Source organism: Engystomops pustulosus, chromosome 3, assembly GCF_040894005.1.
Source record: "Engystomops pustulosus chromosome 3, aEngPut4.maternal, whole genome shotgun sequence".
Classification (NCBI taxonomy): domain Eukaryota; kingdom Metazoa; phylum Chordata; class Amphibia; order Anura; family Leptodactylidae; genus Engystomops; species Engystomops pustulosus.
Window position 1 is genome coordinate 89,033,268 of NC_092413.1, and position 23,758 is coordinate 89,057,025.

General features: G+C 41.5%; 1 protein-coding gene across 4 annotated transcripts in view; it reads left to right on the forward strand.

Annotated features, from left to right (window-relative positions):
- PHACTR2 (phosphatase and actin regulator 2) overlaps positions 1-23,758 on the forward strand; it is a 147,570-nt gene that overhangs the window by 27,337 nt on the left and 96,475 nt on the right. Inside the window, exon 2 of one of the 4 annotated variants that reach the window (XM_072141362.1) lies at positions 6,876-6,959. The exons of the other annotated variants lie outside the window; for them this stretch is intronic. The gene's annotated coding sequence lies outside the window, so the exon portion shown is untranslated. The remainder of the gene's footprint in view (positions 1-6,875; positions 6,960-23,758) is intronic. 4 annotated transcript variants of the gene reach the window in all.

A 23,758-nucleotide genomic window follows, 5' to 3' on the forward strand; every position in this document is an offset into this window, starting at 1 on the left:
ATCATCGATAGGTTTTACTTACCTTCCTGTGTTAAATAAAGACTGAAATCTACCATCAAAATCAAGCATGACCAAACCAGGGACATTTATTTATAGATCAAGGCACCGTGGCTCTGGAAATCTTCTTATAGATGATATCCATGGCCTCCTTTCTTCTAAAATCAACTTTTTAAATTATGCTAATGAACTGGAAGGAGAGATAAGCAAATCCGAACTTTAAGTTCCAGTCCGGGATTCAGGTGGGTTCTGTGCAACCCAGACATATTGCTGTATTGGTGGCCATGCAGACATGCGGCCATCCGGACAATCTGGAAAATTAATATCCCTAGCTACTAGCAATGGCTGTGATTGGCCAGCTATAGCTACTTAAATTTAAAGTGTGGATCCGTTAATCTCTACCCAGAAGGGCTCCTGGGGGTGTTAACAGAGTCCCTCTTTTTCTGCAGATTCACAGTCTCCCCCTCTGTCCTATGCTCCCTCAGCACTTCCCTCCTCAATTTGCCTAATTTAATCTCACTGCAGCACAGGAAGTTTAAGCGCACAGTATAACAGTCTGTGAATCCACCCAGGAGCCTTTCAGACTCATTACCATAATTTTATGTGTCAATAGTTTTCATAGAATATAACATCCAGTATAGTGTTTACACAGTAAGGTAATGAACATCAACATGCATACCATATACAATCATTTCAATATCCTCTAGCTTTATCTTCTCAAAATAAATGTTAGCATTGCACATTGGCTGTTTCCTAATTCCGAGGCTCCTTGTATATGGAGAAACAATACAAAGAACAAAACTAAGCAACAAAATAAACTTTGCAGGAAAAAAGATCTATTCATAAGTATTAGGTGACTTGAGTGGAGTTGGTACAATCTAGATTGGAAAGGATTATATTGGGATATAGGTTTTAAGGAATCCATATGCCAAAGCCATCTCATAAGAATAAATTGGGTTGATCTCTATTATAAGATATTCACTTGTTAGGATTGATGCAGGTTTCAATTTCCTAATTATTTGGATCTTTGTGAGAATTTTGGCGGCTAAAATTTTATATTTTAATTGTGTTAAAAGCAAAGCAGCTTTAGGCGTTGCTGGGACCAAGCATAAAAATAAACTGCTTAATATTTGAGAAACTATATACCAATAATTGAATATTCAAAGAATAGATAATAGAATATGATAAGGGATTCCTCGGGCTCCACATACCCTCCAGCATAGATGGGAAGTAATAGGATACATATTGCTAAGTCGTAAAAAGATTTTATTGGTAGCTTCAACATGGGAGAAGCCTTTCAAGGACTTATGGACTACAGAAATGTATGTAGCCAGTTCTGCTGAGAAATAGTAATATCTTATGTGCTTTCCCATGGTTTCAAAGGCTGTGAATAAGTAAAAATCATATTGTTGGTGATAGGTGAGTATAATGGGCGTAGGCATTTGGTAGCAGTAAATACTAGTTCAAATAGTTTTTTGTTATAGAGCGGTTGTAAGTTTCTTAATGAGGAAAGCAGAGCCCATGGGATCTGTGCAGAAGGCCAGCTGTAAGTGACAGCCAAGCCTCTGCATGAACAGCTGGAATCACAATAGTCGAGCAGTGGCTGCAGCACCTAAAGGGGTCACCAACCTCTCCACCCAGTGATCGGCAACCCTGTGGCAGGTACAGGGGTGCTGATTGTCTCCACTGCAACCCTGGGGTCCATTGAAGAACCCCAGGGCTGCCTTGTCTGACTGTCTGCTGGGACCTCCCTGGGGATGGACCTTGCAGTGCCAGTGTCAGCGCTGGGCATGTGCTAGGCTGACTGGTATAATACACTGCCATACATCAGTGATCAAGTGATACCCCCCCATAAGGGGAAAAAAGTGTAAGAATGAAGTTAAAAAAAAGTTCAATATAAATTAATACACAATAAAATTCCCCTAAATACCCCATATAGTCTAAAACTCCCAAACACATTAAAAGTGAAAATCACCACACAAACAACACATGTTGGATATTGCCACATCCATGATAACTGAACCTGTATGGTAAATAAAAGAACACTGCAAAAATTATTATCTTTGCACATTCAGCCAAACAAAAAACACCATAAAAAGTGATCAAAAAGTCAAATGAACACCTGCAGAATACCAATAAAAAGTACATTTTGTCCCCCACAAAAAAAAGCCCAAAAACAGCTCAAAAAACAAAATAATTAAATTGTTATGTCGCTTAGTAGAAGGCTATGCAAATCAAGGGAGTTTTATGATGGGACATAATACAATTTATTTTTGTATCCATATTCTATAGAAAATCTGGATGTGATATGTGAGAGAGATAGGTAGAGGACACACAGAACAAAAACAAATCAAGTGGAGCATATTCACTAGATAATATATGAGTTTAGGATCAAGTGCTCACTTTGTGTACTTGGTTTACTCAACATCGATTACTATGTTGATAGATATCATGGAAACTGTTTGCCAGAGAATGTGTCCAAGTGGTGTAAGTGTCCAGCACAGACACCACTGAAAGGATAAGGAGCATATATGAAGCTAGATTCCATCATCTAAATACATTTCTTTTATTTTCACAATGGGGCAGATTTACTTACCCGGCCCATTCGCGATCCAACGGCGCATTCTCTGCGCTGGATTCGGGTCCGGCCGGGATTTATGATGGTCAGCTGCGCTGAAGTCCGCTGGAATGCCTCGAAATACACTGGCCTATCCTGGATGAAGGTGAGTGAAATTTTCACGACACAATTTTTTTTTAAATGCAGCGGTTTTTCCGAATCCACCGGGTTTTCGCTCGGCTACGCCCCCCGATTTCCGTCGCGCGAATGCCGGCGCCGATGCGCCACAATCCGATCGCGTGCGCCAAAATCCCGGGGCAATTCAGGTACAATCGGCGCAAATCAGAAATATTCGGGTAACACGTCGGGAAAACGTGAATCGGGCCCTTAGTAAATGACCCCCAATGTGTTTTGGTCCAGGACTTGGACCTTGGTCATCAGTCAGGTGGACATAAAAGGAACATATACATATGATGGAGTCAGCACCTTCTGTTCGGATTGTCCTTCTACCGTGTTCTATACCCTTATTGCAAAAATAAAGCATGTAACAGCATGTATACAGTAGGGCTCCACTGAAGAGGCTTATACAACTTGTATAGAGATACTAAACATCCACAGAATGCAGAGGAAGTGAAAATCTTAAAACAAATTAAAAATGAATGATACAAAAATCCAACTCTGTAGTGATAGAAGAATACAGACACAATTCCCTTACATGATAATAAATCTCTCTATATCAAATGTTCAGCTATATTATGCATTTCATCACTGATCTGCTATTCAGCTTGTGTTGTACAGCTGCACCAAACATGATCATCATGTGTAACTTCAGTCTGAGTCTTTCTTGGAACAAATGTGGGCGCTTGTACACATACTGAACTCTAAGCATGCTGTGCACTGAGTATGGTTTGACCTTATCGTCTGAAAAGAAAGAACAAGCGTGATTCAGTTCTTTATCAGAGCTTCTCTCCTATCATTATAGAAGCTGACCACACCATGATGTAGGCTTCTTTCAGTGATGAACACACAGCACCAGATGGAGAAATAAACCACCAAAGTACTGTGAAGTCATATGGGCTGCTCATCTATTAAGTCACTTTACTGTTCCTGCATCATTTCAGGAAAGAGTTAATGTACTTTTCTGTTTAATAATGATTCAGACACTTGCTTGAGAGGCACCAGATGGAAGGACTAGTTGCAAAGGCGGATTTTTTTGTGTGAGGCATAATAAATATTGCCAGAAAGCATCTTTCTGTATCCGTATATTGAAAAAGAAATGGTTTTCAATGACTGTTGGGAGGGCATGTAAATTTCTGGAGCATACTTACAATATTGTTATTGTATTTTGCGTGTGTAGGTGAACGCTGTCCTGAGTAGCACCTAGAAACACCTTCACAAGATTTCAGCCCTTTATCAATGTCTGTACAGGCAGTCCCCGGGTAAGATATAACTTAGAGTCTGTAGGTTTGTTCTTAAGTTGAATTTGTATGTAAGTCGGAGCTGTATATTTTATAATTGTAGCCCCAGCCAGAATTTTTTTGGTCTCTGTGAAAATTGGATTTTAAAAATGTTGGATTGTTATAAGAACCAGGATTAACAATAAAGCTTAATTCCAGATACATTTAATAACTGGTACAGCTGTTTATTGTAGCCTAGGGCTAAAGTACAGTAAAAAAACTAATATCCAGTGGTCCGTTTGTAACTAGGGGTTGTCTGTGAGTCAGGTGTTCTTAAGTAGGGGACCGCCTGTATATGGCAATGTTCATGTTATATGGATGCATGTGTGTGCTAGCTGAGCTAGAAGTTGTCACATTTCATAATTAATAGGGCAGGTATGTCATACCCAACTAATATGAGGGCCACAGTAGACCAATAGTTGACTTTACAAGGCCAATTGTACACGCAAAACTGTACTTATGTAACATTCGCCTCTCTTGGCCTAACCAACCCCAAAGTGTAAGCACATTGGGGCAGATTTATCAAGCAGTCTGAAAGTCAGAATATTTCCAATTGCCCATGGCAACCAATCACAGCTCCCCTTTAAAATATTCATGAGCACTGGTGAAATGAAAGCTGAGCTGTGATTGGTTGCCATGGGCAACTGGAAATATTCTGACTTTCAGACTGCTTGATAAATCTGCCCCATTGTGTTCTAGTGCCATTGTGGGTCCTGGAACAGGAGCTCTACTGAAGATCAGGCCATGGCAATTGTCATGCTGCATCTAAAGTTTTAAACCAGTTTTCATGTGCTGCAAACCTCCAGGGCCACAAAACAGGAGACTTGGCCTACAGGCCTTGTTTTTGATGTACGTAATAGGGTTTATTATAGAAAGGAATCTTATGCAAGACTACTTCATGGGACGCAAAGTACACCTACCAGCCCAATTCATGGTCACCTGTTTATTACAGTGACACATGCACCTCCTTAAAGCTGATGACCAAGAGTTAGAGCCGTCTGATTGTATTCTGACAAGAGAAGGAAATAATCATTTGTTGTAGTTATATCAGCCCAATGAAGCATTAGGAGAGAGCCATTCAAATAACCATGCATTAAAATAGTGATCCACCTCAGCTGGTGTGTCACGGCGAGGACACCGCCGCCTCGTCACGTGACGTGGGGTGCAACTGTACGGGTTAATTTAGCAACTTGCGCTCACCTTTCACTCAGGACACAAATTGAGCCTAAATCACACCTCATACAGCTCCAGCACCCCCCAGATCCGCTGCCACCAGTTTGCATTTATACTGGGACCAATAAGTATCCCACTCTACAACAACTCTTGCTTCTCAGGCAGTCACCTTGTCACACCACTAGACATGCACACTCAGCACTCTAGCAGTCACACCACTTCACAAGGCTATGAGTTCGCAGAGCATACAGGGACCAAAATTCAAGTGAAAAGCTTTAATTACAAAAAGTTGATCAGTGCATAAAAAAGATACTATAAACAAAAGAGTTACAAAATAAAATGACACACAACACGGCAAAACAGTTATAAAATAAAAAGGGAAAAGAGAAAAATAACAGAAACGTACAAATTTAGGCTATATTCACACTGCCGTTGCCTGCCCGTACAGTAGCGGGCAACGGCAGTGTACGGGGAGAGGAGGAGGAGGTGAGCGCAGCTCACCCCCGCCCCTCTCCATAGCAACCTATGGCGCACGGCGCCGTATTACAGGAAAAGATAGGACAGGTCCTATCTTTTTCCCGGGTACGGAACGGTACGGTGCCGCACGTGTGCGGCACCGTACCGCTCCCGTAGGGTGCCGTGCGCCCATTGCTGCCTATGGGGGACGTATATCGGCTGTATATACGTCGGCCGTATATACGTCCCCCATACGTTAGTGTGAATGTAGCCTTAAAGTAAATCCTGATTCCATGGAGGTGGGAGAAATAAGGAACACACTCAGCTTGTCAAGCAGCCCCCAAAATGTGAACCCCAATTCTTGGATTTCATATTGTTTTATAACTTCTCAGTTTGGTTCAGATTTCAGAACCTCCCATTCATTAATTAGTCCAGAGGGTCATTCAGGATTGGGCAAAGTTTTAATGAGGGGGGAGAGTCCAGGAATATTTAAACAGTCTTTTGTTTCCAAATCCTGATGCAGAAGAGGGGGGGTAGGGAGACCAAATGTCCTTTGGGGTCTGAACAGACCAGTCTTCAGTTCAGAGGTTATCAGGCTGTTAAAACTCCAGGATGTCATAAAAGCTGCCTGGACGCTTCAATAGATGCCAAATATTTAAACTAAGTTTGTAATTACCCTATAGTTAAACCAATCTTATACATTCACAATTAATATCTCCTTGACACAGTGATTTAGATCAGGCCTCTCCTAGTGTTGCATGTGTTGTTTTTGGGAGAAAAACAGAATGAAGTGCAGTGGGAGCAGAAAGCAGCAGTTACGTTTTTTACTGACCCCCCTAGCAATTCTAGCCAAACAAGACATTAATGTGTAATCATGAAAAAATCCTAAATAACAAGATGGCATCCTGCTGGTGGCACAATAGAGCCCAATATATCCACTGGCATTATATTTTATGGAATATCTATTAGGCTTTGGATGAAGTTGTAACAGAATAGGGACACTGTCTGCTTATACCATAAGCAGAATGTAAGTACTGAAAGATGGAAACTTTTTCCACTGTACTTCTGTCATCAGAGTTGTATTAATCCTCTTTTGGTTTTACATATTTTTTGTTTTACATAGTGGTAGTTATTTGCAGAATATTCAGCAAATTTTATATTATCTGAATAGTAGATAATATTTTTCTCATGTATAGTTAAATCAGAATTCTGATTATGTTTGGACCATTTTTTAGGATTGGGCTGAAACTGGATCTTACTAAAAAGTCTTGGCCTGGATACAGAATGGAATCTTGAATTTGGTACATACAAATTTTAAGGTAATTTAATTTTGTTGTTAAAAGATACTACAATGAATAATCCCATATTCAAGTATCAGCCCTCATTTACTCATGGAACTGTATTAATAGTTGCATAGGTATCATACAATGGAAGGTATCATGCAAGGGAGTGTATTATTTACAGTATGTATATTATAGTGCTGCAGAGCCTCCCGTGCCATACCAGACACCAAACACCATGGGTATGAGGAATTATATTCTGTTTCTATTTCATTGCAGTTATATTAGTTGTTAGTTCCTATTAAGTGTCTACATGGGATGTAAAAACAGTTTATTAAAACATCAATCTAACCAGATTGACTTCACAATGTGAAGTCTGTGTGTGTGTACAACAATGTACACTTACACAAAGTGTTCAATATGTATGCAGATTGGAATATTTTAGAATGCTACAATGGACTAGTCACCTAATATGGAGAAGAGAGACTTTATGGACCCATAAGGCTATTATTAAGAAACCATGTACAGGCGGTCCCCTACTTAAGGACCCCTAGTTAAAGACGGACCCCTCTGCCCCCTGTGACATCTGTTGAAGCTCTCTGGATGCTTTACTTTAGTTCCAGACTGCAATGATCAGCTGTAAGGTGTCTGTAATGAAGCTTTATTAATAATCCTTGGTCCAATTACAGCAAAAAAATTTGAAACTCCAATTGTCACTGGGGGAAAAACATTTTTTGTCTGGATCTACAATTATAAAATATACAGTTTTGACTTACATACAAATTCAACTTCAGAACAAACCTATGGACCCTATCTTGTATGTAACCCGGGGACTGCCTTTATACAGACATAGAGCAATAGTACTGTAACCTGCCCATATAGGCAGGATAAGAGTAGTACTACTGTGTGGTGCCCATATATACAAGATATGAGTAGTCATACCGAGCAGTGTCCAAACATACAGGATCAGAGTAGCAATACCATGAAGTGACTATATATAAAAGAGAAAAGTATCAGTACCTTGCAGTGGCTATATATACAGGATAAGAGTAGCAGTGCAGTGCAGTGGCTATATATACAGAATAATAGCAGTTACATAACCTTACAGACAGGATAAGACTAGTAGTATTGTGCAGTACCTATGTATTTAAAATGAGAATAGCAGTGTTATGCAATGTCTAAACAAACAGGATAGGTATCGTAGTGTGTATTGCCAGTATATGCAGGAAAATATTGAAAATAGTTGTAGAACTGTGAAGTTTCCATACATATATGAAAGATGGTAGTAGAGAGATACACAAACAGACCCACACATAGACAAAAATATATGCTCTCTATCCCATTTACAGTGCAAGGCTGCAGCATAAGGACCTTTGGAGGACTTTCAAAAGTCCTTATAGGGTTGCTGTTTACATGTCAGGATTCAGCCCACACTTATTAAAGTCTAGAAAGACTCTATGCTAGAAAGCGCATGTCATCTGCTTGACCATGTATTTAAGAAGTGTCCACAGCACATTTGTGTCGTGGCTGCACTATGTTTGACGTACCACAAATTTCTGTACAGAAAGGAGCGTTCTGGCGCTTAGTCAGAGTTTGCGACACATTTATCATGCGGTGTCTGACACAAATGTGTCACACGCTCTGTTAAAGGTGCAAAAAATTTGGTGCGCTCTGCCTGAGAAGCTCAGGGGGTGCCAGATTTGAACAACAGTCGCCACAATTCATGAATCTGGCGCACTCTATGCACTCCATCTGCACCTAGTGCAGTTTGCATTGCTTTTGATAAATTTGGCCCATAGAGTACAGGACTACACTGTCTCTACAGCATTCAGCTTTCTTAGAATAAAGAGCTGAAATTCAGAATAAAAGGGAGCCTTTTGAAGTCCATATTCCTGTGGCCACCACACACCTTGGCCCCCCACTAGGTTTGCCTTTATTGATTGGGTAAGACTGTGTAATTGTTATTGGAGATGCAACAAACTCTTAGACATAAGACATTGGACTCCACAGAGTGCGGCTGATTCATCAAAACTGGTGCACGGCCTGGTGCCCCCTGCACTGCTCGGGAATTGTGCACCATCTTTTTGGTGCACTTTGTACATGCTGCAGAATTGTGCTACATGTCAGTATAAATGAGGCGCAAACTCTGACTAAGCACTTACACGCCCCTTTAGGTGTACATTGACACAATGCATCCATGACACAAAACTGGCACAGACACTTTATAAATACTTGTGCAAGCAGTTTGCGGGTTCTTTCAGAGTCAGACAGAAAACTGTCGCAGATGCTTTTTTAAATGTGGACCCATGTATTTTGAAGTCATTCTTTGTAGAATGTGCAAATAAATCAAGTGTCAAGGTTACCACATCAAGTTGTCATAATAACATCCTTCTGCCAAATAAGCTTTTACGGTGTTGGTAGCTGTCCAGTGAAAATATAGAGAATGCTGCTAATGAACAAGGATGCATCTTGGATCAAAGCAATTGTCTTTCTGAAAACAGACAGTTGCACAGTGATTAAGACGTAGGGTCTTGATAATCAGAAATCAATGGCAGGGTATCCTATTTCCTCCAGCACGGACCCCTCGTGTGCTCTCTGGCAAATGTCAATAACCTGGCCTTCCAACTAGAGTGCCCCTCAGTAATTGCAGTATTATGTGTTCTTCCAAAAGCTTTTCCAGGAAGAGCAATGAAAAATTCATCAAAGGTTACATGACATGTCAAGGCCATTCTAGAGACCTTACTAGATATAGAAGCTGTTTTACTTTTATTTTTCTCGCTAGATATGCTGCAAGCAGTAATGATCTGTCTGTAAACTTTAGACATTCATGACGTCAGCCTTAATTGATATACAGCCCATAATGACTATGCCAAATATTGTTAATGCAGTGTAATTGCCCACATATTTTACCATGGCAACTAGCATACAATGTGGAGGTTTATGGCATTTTTCCAACTGGATTCAATAGGATAAACTATAGAATAATAAAATACTTTGAAATCTAAACTATATGTACAGTTTTTACATCTGATACTACTTATGCAATTTTTATGCACTGATACTCTGTTTTGTTCTGCCCTCCTTCAACCTATCTGTTCTAAATTCCGCCTCCCATTTTCAGATTATACTGCAACCTCAAAAATTTCACCAGGGGTCAATATGTCCACTAGCCACTCAGACCCTTCAGATAAAGCCATTTTGTAGCTTCTTCAGAAGTATCAAAAAACTATCAGTTTCATAGAGAATATGAATGCGTTTTTGAGCTCTGCCTTCTTCATTCACCGCTTCATAAACATAGAGAAAGATGATGGCACTCACCGGTTCCAAAAGCAGGAAAAGCGTCCTTTATTGGTGGGGAAGCATGCAGGGGGGTAAACAGACAGGTTCCGGCAACGGGGCCGTCTCACGCACTGTGGCGCTTTCTCAAGCCGAACGGCCCCGTTGCCGGAACCTGTCTGTTTACCCCCCTGCATGCTTCCCCACCAATAAAGGACGCTTTTCCTGCTTTTGGAACCGGTGAGTGCCGTCATCTTTCTCTATGTTTATGTATGGATATCCTCTTATATACATTGATTGATCACCGCTGGAAAGTCCTGCCGTGATCACCCCTGCGCTGGGCTGTCAGCGGTATCGTTGGGGCTGTGCCCGCCAGAGACTTTTTTCCATTTAATATTCATTCACCGCTTCACCTCCATAAATTCTTTTCTTTTTATCTGTATACCCCTTGAGAATTCTGGGAGGCAAGCCTTGGTGACCAAAGAGGTCACAATTCGCAGATTTCATCTCCATGATCTATCCTCCATATCTTTGATCTTATCCTGGAGGGTTTTATTCTCATATTTCATGTTTGATAATTAGTAAAAAATATAATTTTGGGTTGTTTAAAGGGGGGGATGGATTCTCATGATGAGGACATTGTTTTGCACTTACGAAAATCACTGGCCAAACTGTACATGGAATATTTTGTACAGTTTTGGGCACCAGTGTATAACAAAGACACAGTCAAACTAGAACAGATGACAGCCAAGTTTATTAAGGGAATGGGGCGGGCAAGCATACAAGGACAGATTTACAAAACTTGGGGTTATTAAAAAAGATGATTAAGAGGAGACCTCATTACAATGTATATATACCTGTATGGGCAGTTCAGAGATCTCTCCATAGATCTTTTCATAACTAGGCCTGTGGCCAGGACAAGCAGGCACCCTCTATTCCTAGAGGAGAGGCGGTTCTACACCACCACAGTGATTCTGTCCTGTAAGAGCAGTGACTGTGGAACCCTCTGCAACATGTTGTTATGTTGGATACTATGTACATGGTTAAGAGGAAGGCTTTCTAGAGAATAGAAATATCACAGGTTATGGGAAGAAAACATTTGTTTAATTCTATAAGTTGAACTTGATGGACCCGTGTCTTCTTCCAGCTTCATTTACTATGATATTACTCAGATCTGTTTGTACTAAGTTTTTAGACAAGCATAATATCATCGGACGCAGGATGCACTTTGTTTGTGACTTCTAGCACGGCAGCAAAACAAGTTTTTATAGTGGACAATATTTCTAAAGCTAAGGGTTAAGGGTTATATGGCCACACAAGAGAGGGCTTCATCCCAGTGTACCCATGCTCCTAGCAAAATCACTGCGGCCTGGCCAATCATTACACCATTAATGGGAAGGTCAAAAAATAAGAAGTCTCACCTAGTTCACTGTGCATGTTACCTTGCTCCACACTGTCCAGCACCATCTGCAATTTAGCAGGGGGACTACAGTTCAGGGGAGTGCCCACCGCTGCAATATCCAAAACTAGTGGTCTGTGCTACAGCTAGGGTAACAGAGGGAAGCACCTGCCAGCACTGTGAGATTTCCTACTATCAATAAGCACTTCCCTCTCACTGCAGTTGGCAGTCGTGTCTGCACAAACCTCCACAAAGAGCCGGGTGGCGCAGGGCAATCCCATGTACATTCATGGAACAGAGGGGGTGGCAGAGGCAATAAGACAGCCCTTCATAAGCCTTTGGCGTTTACCAGCTGAGGATCCCAAGTGAGGGCTTTGATACGTGGGGTGGAGCAATGTGCTGCATGTCTCATGTCATGCCACTTTACGTCTTTCCACTAATAAAAGTAGCTAATATAAAAATGTTGTAATTGTTTCTACTATCGCCCTATTTTATTATTTGTAGCCTTTTTCTCCAGAATTCCAATCCTAATTTACAAATACTAAATTACATTTAAGCACTAGGCGGCCATAAAATCTCTGTTAGGATTCTTTGCAACCCACTACTCAGTAGTAACATTAATTTGTTTTTACCCTTTTTATTTTACAACTGTTTGTATCTGTGTTGTTTGTATATTCATTGAAACAGTTTTTTTAAATCATTTATCCGACAACTATTTCTTTTTTATCCAAAGGCAAAGATGAAATGCGGACTCCAACAGTAGATTGTTTCTTTTTTATGTTTGTGTATTAAATCTTTAAAACTTAATAGCTCACATTTAACAAAATTAGTGCAAACTGCACTATGTGCTGTTTGCCTCACTTAGGGGCAGAGTGTGCCAGATTATTGAATACTGGCGCATGGTCTTCATTTATTTGGCATACCTTGCACTGCTCAGGAAGTGTGCACCAACTTTTTTTTGATGCACCTTTATAAAGCTGCACAACAATTTTAACGGATTCTGTGAGTGCCGATCAACTTCTTTTATTATTCTGCCTAATGAAAACATAATCTCGCAAAAAATGACATCTTGCATAGCTCTGTACACTGAAGAATGAAAAATTATTATGGTGAGAAGATGGCGAAACAAATTTTTTTTTTTCTGTACACATTGTTTTAATTTCAAAATGTATTAAAACCTGTATAAATTTGGTTTCAAAGGGATCGTACTGAACCAAAGAATAACGTAGAAGTATCATTTGGAGCGCACAGTGAAAGTCGTAAAAACTGAGCCCACAAGAAAGTGACGCAGACACCTTTTTTTTGTTTGGGAGTTTTTTTACAGCTTCCCTTTACATGTCATGGAATAATAAATAAGGCAGAGAATCCAGCAGGTCAAAGTGGTCATGTGAAAACTGTCATTTTCACATGAGCACATTTCACATGACCCAGCAGTGGTAGCTGAAGTTAACAGCAGGTGTATAATTCAGCAGACACTTGCCCTGCATTCCAATGTTCTATATGACTTTTTGTACTCTGTAATGTAATATTATATTATTATTTGTAAAACTCAGCGGAATTTAATGGCGCTCAATGAATACAGTTCATTATTATTATTATTATTATTATTATAGAGAGGGCTCAGCTCATGAGCCCTGTTCATACATCCATAACGACAACATGATATACAGTAATGTCATGTGTCATAAAGGGATTCATGGGAAAAGCCCTTGTTAAGAGGTTTACAGGATAATTATATTGATGGCCTAGCCACAAGCAAAATGAATGCAAGTAATGTACTATAGATTTCATTTTTAATTCCTCTCTTAACTCTTAAAGAACTGTAGAGATGTTCTTTATGCGACTATTTGCTAAATTTAGGTACTCAGTACACAGCATGCTGTACCCAGGCAAGACCACATCTTCTGAATAAAGCACACTAAAGCCAGAATGTTCTGATATTTATTATGCCTCTGGCACTTTATACAATTGTTAGATAATTATCTTGATACTGCCACAATGCTGTTCCCCCTGGAAGCTCAAGATGAATGACACATAATTGGGCATCACAGTGTTACTCTGCTGCCTAAAAGGTTTCTACATCTAAATTGCTATTTGTTTTCCTATACAGCACATGGTTACATGCCAAAAATAAGAACAATGGCAGTGTTTTCCTAGCTGTACAGTTCCATTGTGAACATCATCATGTGATTTCTTTTATGGTTCACATGTGTCTTCCTAATTGTTTTCAAGGTGAAAGTAGCATTTTAGAAAGCTATAATTTACATGGCTTAATACAAATGAATGCAGGACCATGAGGTTTTTCCTTAAATAGACTGTTTATCATCATTTTCATTTCCTTAAAGAGGACCTGTCGCCCATAAAAAGGCACTAGGAGCTTAATAAGTAAGCAGCTTTTATTGCTACAACAGATATTGCAGTGTTACACTGCTAGCTTTATCAGAAACCTCCGATAAAGCTAGCAGACACTGCTGCGCTGTACAATAGGAACGCCGGGCTGCGCTCAAAGCGATCAGCATATTCATGAGGGGGAGGACCACCCCTCCCACTACATAGGATGGTGGTGACTGCCAGGCTTCAAGCAGCAGTCACCGCCTCCAAGTCCTGCCCCCTCATAAATACGCCTGACCGCTTTGAGCGCAGTCTGGCATTCCTAGTGTACATCGTGGCAGTGTTTGCTAGCATTATCAGAGGTTTACGATTAACCTAGCAGTGTAACACTGCTACATCTGTTGTATCACTAGGAGATGCTTACTTTAGTATATAGGCAGCTATAGGCAGCATGTTGTAGAGCAGAAGGATAAGCACAAAATATCTTAATCTGCACAAATCCTCCTGCACTTTAACATGTTACCTGCTGGATGCACTGCAATGGTGAAAATTTCACTTTCATGGTAAGACTGCATAAGTTTGATTGTGACCCCTTACATAAATATGATGAGTGGCCCAACTCAGCTTAAAGAGAACCCGTCATGCAAAATAACCCCCCTAAACTAAATATATTTTCATAAACTGCCATTAGAGAGCATTGCCTCTATCCCTTCATTGTCCCTCTACATGCCTGTAAACCTAAGCAATGAGGTCCTAAAGCTGTATGCAAATGACCTGTGAAATGTCCAATGAAGCATTAGCATATTCAAGCTGTCCACTCTATTCATGAGTGGGAGGTACAGCCACGCCCCCAGTGCATGACTGACAGCCTGTATAATGGTGTGAGGCTGTATAATGATGTGCTTCCTGGTGCTGGTGGCCACGCCCCCTGCAGCCTGTGTGTGTATGTGTGTGTGTTTAGGAGAGATACAGCAGCTCCAGGCAGCCATGTTACAGCAGAACATGTCAGATTCATGTGTAGCTGATGTCTGTGTCTCTCACCTGTATATTAGGAGGATGCAGCATGTCAGCAGATGCAGCACACACTAGCAATGCTTTACTATACATTACACACAGACATGAGCAGGGGGAGGAGAGTGGAGGGGAGGGGTAACAGGGGTGACATCACTGACTCTGACCATGTGACCAGCCTCATTTACTTGATAAAAAATATGTGATTTTACAATGATTAATGTATGAAATAACTAGATAAAGGCTGGGATGGGATCCTCGTGAGCTGCTCCAACAGGTAGTAGTGACAGGACAAGTGACACAGACCTGATGACAGGTGTCCTTTAAGGGACTAGACAACGTATGCTTTTACATACTGCAGTAATTCTGAAAAACGCATTCAAACGTTTACAATGGCCTCATCTTAAGGGGCTGGACAATATATGCTTTTACATATGACAGTAATTCTGAAAACAGCGTTCAAACGTTTACAATGGCCTAATTTGCATACTATATGGGATGAGACCTATTAAATGCTTGAACGTCATTTTTGTTTGATCTCTTTAAAATTGCTTCCAGAGGAACACTGCCAAACAATAGAATCAGACAGGAAAAATCAGTTTCATAGATTTTTCCACTATAAATCACCGGTGAGCACCGGCCATCACAATTGTCAGTTAATTCTTAAAAAATTTGTGTGAAGTTTTAAAAAATATTTATCTGATAGGTAAATGGCTCTACAGCAAATTCAACTTGTGACCACTCGACCGTGTTTATTATCTGGCATATTTTCACAGAGCCTTAAAGCCAGTAATTAGAATGAAGAGCCCTTCAGTCTACACATAATAGGTATTATACGTAGGATAGGGATGCTCTAATGTGTGTACATGCATTTGCTACATTCATCATTGTCATTTATATGTGACGTGCTTTCATTTCTACTGTCCACTTAGAACAAGTATGATGACTGATGACTCAGTACAGCCCAGATCATAATGCATGCTTGAAATATTAAAGGGGTTGTCCAGACTTCTAGATGTTTTGTACCTGTGGCGTAGAGGGCTGTAAAAACAAGAAAGCTATACTTTCCTCCCCCCAGTCCTGTGCTGAGTCTCTCGTCACCACAGGTCTCTGTATGTATACAGCGTTGCAGTGTCGACATCATAACCATTGGTGCATTGGCACCAAGTACAGATGAAACATTACGCAGGCAGAAGCTAGAGGCTGCAGCAGGAATGTGCTACGGACGTGATCTAATCAAAGCACCGGAAGGAGGTAGGTATACCCTGTTTTTTGTTTTTACAACCCGTTACACCACTAACAAAAAAAAATATGGAAGCCTGGACAACCCTGGTATACATACCAAGTGACAAAATGCTGGATTATTATTAGTGCTCCTGCTCTGGACACTACAATCCTTCTTGTGGAGAGGACCCTGAAGGGAAGCTACAATAATATTCCAAATTTCCCCTCCTTCTTCATACTGTATTGGTGTCCATAGCAGCTGATACAATTGAAAACAAGCAAGGGAACAATAAGTTACTTTTTAAATTGCATGTTGACGCTGAAATAAATAAGTGGGTTTTTGTTGTAGTTTTGGCAGTCAGTCTCTAAAAGGTTTAGAGAGCTGGTCTGAACATATGTGGTGATGTAGTGTCCATCATATTGAGGGGCATGTTGAATCATGGGTACCATATCTGAGGGGTTATTTTAAGAGTTCTTAATAAATCTCCTGAGAAGTCCTGAAGGCTTCCTGACTTCCAGGACATTTAACAAACTCCCTTACACACCCTACACCCTGCTTCCTGGCTGAAATGGAAGATGCTGGAGCAGCCAAGCTGTCTGAGATAAACTGTTTCCTTAACTCTCTTAGAAATGAATAGGAGATCTGGAAATACAACAGTGCCATCACCAAAAGAGCACGGTGCACTGTCCCAAATCTCCAGTATATTACTAAGGGAGTTACGGAAACAATGTAGTTTGGCAGCTCCTGCATCTCTCAGGAGATGCATCTCTGAGTTAAAGGCCAGTTACACACATACTCTGATCAAACTAGTACGATTTTAATTGACCAAAATTGTATGAGTTTGGTCAGATTTCAGTCCTAGTGCTTTCCAACCCAGGGCAGTTTCTAGGCACCCAGGTCAACATCTGCTAAGAGTTTGTATGTTCTCTCTGTGTTTGCATGGGTTTCCTCTGGGTCCTCTAGTTTCCTCCCATACTCCAAAACATACTGGTAGGTTGATTAGATTATAAGCCTCATGGGAACAGGTACCGATTTGGCAAGCTCTGTGTAGCGCGGCGGAATTATTATTATTTGTCATTAAAATATATATAATGTGCCCCAATGTAAGCATAAACATCATCAAATGAAGCATGCCCCAAGACATGTACCCTAATTAATTATTTATTGACCACCGTTATAAATTTTACACCCTGGGCCCCCTCATGAATTATATACATTGCTCTCTTCATTAATATTTTTATACTGGGCTCAATCATTATATACACTGCCCTTTTCATGAATTTTATATATTGGTCCCTCTCATTAATTATATGCACTGTCCTCCCATGAATTGTATATACTATCCCCCCCTCATTAATTATAGACATTGCCCCCCGAACCCTTGAATTTTATATACTGGGCCCTCTCATTATATACACTTCAAATTTATTGAATTTTATATACTAGGCCTCCTAATTATGTACACTGCCCCCTTTATGAATTTTATTTAATGGGCCTCCTCATTATATACAATGCCCCCCATGAGTTTTATATACTGCCCCCTTAATTATTTTACATAATGGCCCCCTTTATAAACTACCCTCCCTTATGACTTTTATATTCTTCCTTTTCATAATTTATATACTGCCCCCCTCTATTAATTGTATATAATGTATATACTCGAGTATAAGCCGACCCGAGTATAAGCCAAGGTACTTAATTTTAACACAAGAACTTGGAAAAAACTATTGACTTGCGTATAAGCCGAGGGTAGGAAATGCATTGGCCCCAGCCTGCCCGCAGTATACAGCCAGCCAGTGCATGGCCCCCAGTATACAGCCTGAATCCCCTAACCCCCCCCGAATATATATAATCTGCAGCCCCTTCCCCCTCAGTATATAGCCTGCCAGCGCCTGCCCCCAGTACATAGCCTGCCAACCACTGCCCCCAGTACATAGCCTGCAGCCACTGCCCCCAGTACATAGCCTGCAGCCACTGCCCCAGTGCATAGCCTGCAGCCCCTGCCCCCAGTACATAGCCTGCAGCCCCTGCCCCCCAGAATACAGCCTGCAGCCCCTTGTCCCTAGTATACAGCATGAAGCCATACGAGGAATGCTCAGCCTATAAGAAAAAAAAAGTGTACTCACCTTCCGATGCCCCCCGGGAGGTCATCTTCTGTCCATCGATGTTCTGGCTCCCTCTTTCCATGCGGTGCCGTCGCTTGAGCTGTGATGTCAGCAGCTTGCTTACGTTCTAGTGTGTGCGCCAGTGGCACAAACTATGTCAGCAAGCTGCCGATGTCACAGCTCGAGCGACGGCACCACACGGAGAGAGAGGGAGCCGGAGGCGGAAAATCGATGGACAAAAGAGGACTCGAGTACAAGCCGAGTTAGGCTTTTTCAGCACATTTTTTGTGCTGAAAAACTCGGCTTTTACTTGAGTATATATGGTACCCCTCTGTTATAAAAGCAAAAAACAATGGCGCGACTGAGCAGAGTTTTTTGTATAGGAGTTGTACCGCACAAGTTGCTTGTTCAGCTGCTCTGGATAGGGTCCCAATCCCATTCAAGCATTATAGTATGGAATCCAGTCACACTGATTATTAATTGAAATTTTGTTTATTTTGCAAACAATTACATTTATGTGACGTTTCGGTCAATCACTGACCTTCTTCAGACACTGCAAATAGTGAAGTAAAGGTAAGTATAAACTTTTATGCATAACAAGAAAAAAGTGACAAATAGTGAGAGAGAGATATATGTACAGGCATACTTACAAAATCACAAATTGGTGTGATAATCTAAAGGTACATGTGATATAGTCACAGGGAGAGTGAGGATTATTACTGTGACATGTAAGTATTACAATGTATCAATTCACATAATCATACATGAGCAGAGGTATTCTAGAGGTAATATAAGGTTCAGTGGTAGTGGAACTTGGCAAAGTAGTTGAGTAGTAGATGGTACCTGTAAAGAAGAAAGCATAAGAACATAAGACAGTGCTTACCAGTATGTAAGTTTGTAAGGCTTCAGGAGCTGCTATGCAGGCCTGGCGCTTAGGGGGAGAGCGGGAGTCCGCTTATTAAGTAGAAGCGCTGTAGTGGTAAGCAGAGTGTGACGTGCACTGAGTGCACTCTGCAGTTTGTAGTGCTAGTACTCAAGTGGCCGCATCGAGTACTCTTACAGCCACTGGCAGGGGCCTCCTATGGGTACAGTCAGAGGCCCCTGCCAATGTAAAGCCAAGCTAGTCCGACCCTGCATACTTTAGATGCCTAGTGGTCCTCTTGAGGTTGGGGCACCTGGGCCTTAGCCCTCTTTACCATGGTGTAACGCTGGGCCAGCCCATACCACTGAAGATGCCATAGGTTAGGCAAAACATGTAGATGGGAGTTTTAAGTTTTAAATATTAGTGTCCTGGTCTTGACTTCACATCTAGTAACACTGGTGTCACAAGGCAGGCTACATGCAACAGTTCCTAGACTGGCTTCAGAACTTGCCCATCAGATTTATAATTTTTTTTTTTAATTTGCAAAAAAGTGTAAATGACAGTGAAGCAATGTGTAGATGTGTACTGTTAAATGACAATGAAGTGACACCATTACTTTCACATAGTATATAAACACTTATTATTGCATTTTGGTGCATTAAGGCAAAAGGCACTTTTGGGCTCTAACGTGGTCTTTTCCTTTTTACCAAAAGTGAATTATCTAAAGACACTATAGAAAGGGTTTAGCTAAGATGTTCACTTTCTGTAAATAATTGTTATTGTTTGTATAATGAAAAAAAATTTCAATATTCTTTCTGTATCAATGTCTCATAGTTTTCTAGATCTCTACTTACTGTCCTTGTGGACAGCTTCCAATAGACAGAAATCTGTTCATGGTCTTGTGATGTCACACAGGTGCACGGCTCGTTACATCACACAACTCTGATTACTCTCTGCAACACTAACGTGCCATGCACCTGTGTGACATCACATGATCATGGACAGAGTTTTGTCCACTTTTGGAAATCTATGAAGCTTCCTATAGAATGACTGCAAGAGGAATTGACATAAAAAGTATATTGGAAAGTTGTATAACTCTTCACTACACAAAGAATATCAATTGTTTTCTGAAAGTGGACAACCCCTTTAAGTGTTTGTAGCAGTTTTGTTTATAACTAAAGTAAAAAATTGAAATACAATTTAGGACTGTTGCACAAGCTGAGCTTGTTCCCATAATTTCAGCCACAAGGATTCACCAACCTGAGCCCAGTACAGATGAATTGTACCTAGAATGTGAGTTCCATGTGAAATTGGTCATTCCTGTAATGAAATTACAATCACTGCCCACAAGAGGATGCCAGAGTTTCAGTATACATGAACATTTCTACACTTCTTTAAGTCTTTAAACAGTTCTTTATGCTTGTTTCTTTGTGTCAATAAAACAACAAATGGCAACAACAGCAAAAGAACTGACTAGATAATATACAATGACATTTAATCATAACAATTGTCCCTGCCACTTACAATTCAAATGCTATACATAAATTGTAACAAAAATAAAAATAGCAATCTATGAAAACAAAAAAAATTATTATCCCATGCCGTAATGGAATAAAATGTCCATATGTCCAAATTGACGGTTTTTAAACATTTTTCAAACTCAAATATTTGAATGAACAGTGATCAAAAGGTTGCATCCCACAAAAATGACACCTTACTAGAGATGAGCGAGCACTAAAATGCTCGGGTACTCGTTATTCGAGACGAACTTTTCCCGATGCTTGAGTGCTCGTTTCGAATAACGAGCCCCATTGAAGTCAATGGGAGACTCGAGCATTTTTCAAGGGGACGAAGGCTCTGCACAGGGAAGCTTGGCCAAACACCTGGGAACCTCAGAAAAGGATGGAAACACCACGGAAATGGACAGGAAACAGCAGGGGCAGCATGCATGGATGCCTCTGAGGCTGCTTAATCGCACCATTATGCCAAAACTATGGGCAACAGCATGGCCATGACAGAGTGACAGAATGAAGCTAGATAGCATCTAAAACATCCAATAATTGACCCTGACACTATAGGGGACGGCATGCAGAGGCAGCGGCAGCAGCGGCAGGCTAGAGAGTGGCATGGCGACATACCCTAAATGGACTCAGGCTTCAAACCAATGGGTGGCAGAGAGGAACCAAAGGAGGTGAGCAAGAAGCGCTCAAATAATATCGGTACATGATAAAAGTTTGCCAGTATATTTTGTGGATTACACAGCAGGGTGGCGACAAAGTTAACATGGAAGCCATGAAAACAACCCAAAATTCTGCCTGACACAGCTTGTTTGATAAGGGGACCATGTATGGAGGCAGTGAACTAGTAGTAGATTAAAGGTGCTGCAGTTAAAACTATGTTAGTTGGATCTTGGCATGGAGCTGGCGCTCTGCTGCCAGGCGAGCTTTCGCCAATCCAAGCCCGTGTCTCTAGGCTACTCCCCAAACAGCACTTCTAAGAACCTTTTGTATAAGATCAAGTGTAGTAGCGTTCTTATAAGTTTAGGATATGGCGGGTGAGGGGAATGTAAACAGAAGCGCAAAAAGCGCTGAAATAATATTGGTAAATGATAAAAGTTTGCCAGTATATTTTGTGGATAACACAGCTGGGTGGCGACAAAGTTAACAACTTTGATGTGGAATCCATGAAAACAACCCAAATTGCCTGACACACCTCGTTTGATAAAGGGACGATGTATGGAGGCAGCTATATGGACGACTTTTGGAGGTAGCAATGGAGACAACGTGTGGAGGCTGCTATGGAGACAATTTAATTTGGATAGTGCCTGTATGTGGCAGTCCAAAAAAGTTTTCAAACCAGAGGAGCAGGTAGGTGGCCCTCCAGAAAAATGGAATAGATTGAGTGCCTGTATGTGGCAGTCCAAAAAAGTTTTCAAACCAGAGGAGCAGGTAGGTGGCCCTCCAGAAAAATGAAATAGATTGAGTGCCTGTATGTGGCAGTCCAAAAAAGTTTTCAAACCAGAGGAGCAGGTAGGTGGCCCTCCAGAAAAATGGAATAGATTGAGTGCCTGTATGTGGCAGTCCAAAAAAGTTTTCAAACCAGAGGAGCAGGTAGGTGGCCCTCCAGAAAAATGAAATAGATTGAGTGCCTGTATGTGGCAGTCCAAAAAAGTTTTCAAACCAGAGGAGCAGGTAGGTGGCCCTCCAGAAAAATGGAATAGATTGAGTGCCTGTATGTGGCAGTCCAAAAAAGTTTTCAAACCAGAGGAGCAGGTAGGTGGCCCTCCATAAAAATGGAATAGATGGAGTGCCTGTATGTGGCAGTCCAAAAAAGTTTTCAAACCAGAGGAGCAGGTAGGTGGCCCTCCAGAAAAATTAAATAGATTGAGTGCCTGTATGTGGCAGTCCAAAAAAGTTTTCAAACCAGAGGAGCAGGTAGGTGGCCCTCCAGAAAAATGGAATAGATTGAGTGCCTGTATGTGGCAGTCCAAAAAAGTTTTCAAACCAGAGGAGCAGGTAGGTGGCCCTCCAGAAAAATTGAATAGATTGAGTGCCTGTATGTGGCACTCCCAAAAATTGTTTAAAACAGAGGACCGGGTCGGTGGCCCTCCAGAAAAATTAAATGCATAAAGTACTATAGCTAGAGCCAGTGGGCCCTGTCAAAAAATAGCCAGTTTCCTCTGCTTTACTGTACAAAGAGGAGGAGAAGGAGGAAAATGAGGAGGAGGAGGAGTGGATAAATTATTCAGGTTGAGCTTCCTTCACCTGGTGGAGATTGGAAATTATGAGAAATCCAGGCTTTATTCATCTTAATAAGCGTCAGCCTGTCAGCGCTGTCAGTCGACAGGCGTGTACGCTTATCGGTGATGATGCCACCAGCTGCACTGACAACCCGCTCGGACAAGACGCTAGCAGGGCAGGCAAGAACCTCCAAGGCGTACAGCGCCAGTTCGTGCCACATGTCCAGCTTTGAAACCCAGTAGTTGTAGGGAGCTGTGTGATCATTTAGGGCGATGGTATGGTCAGCTACGTACTCCCTCACCATCTTTCTGTAAAGATCAGCCCTACTCTGCCGAGACTGGGGACAGGTGACAGTGTCTTGCTGGGGTGACATAAAGCTGGCAAAAGCCTTGTAAAGCGTACCCTTGCCAGTGCTGGACAAGCTGCCTGCTCGCCTACTCTCCCTCGCTACTTGTCCCGCAGAACTACGCACTCTGCCGCTAGCGCTGTCAGAAGGGAAATACTGTTTCAGCTTGTGCACCAGGGCCTGCTGGTATTCATGCATTCTCACACTCCTTTCCTCTCCAGGGATGAGAGTGGAAAGATTTTGCTTGTACCGTGGGTCCAGGAGAGTGAACACCCAGTAATCGGTGCTGGAATAAATTCTTTGAACGCGAGGGTCACGGGATAGGCAGCCTAGCATGAAATCTGCCATATGCGCCAGAGTACCAACGCGTAAGAATTCACTCCCCTCACTGGCCTGACTGTCCATTTCCTCCTCCTCCAACTCCTCCAACTCCTCTTCTTCTGCCCATACACGCTGAACAGTGAAGGACTCAACAATGGTCCCCTCTTGTGTCTCGCCAACATTCTCCTCCTCTTCCTCCTCATCCTCCTCCACCACCTCCAC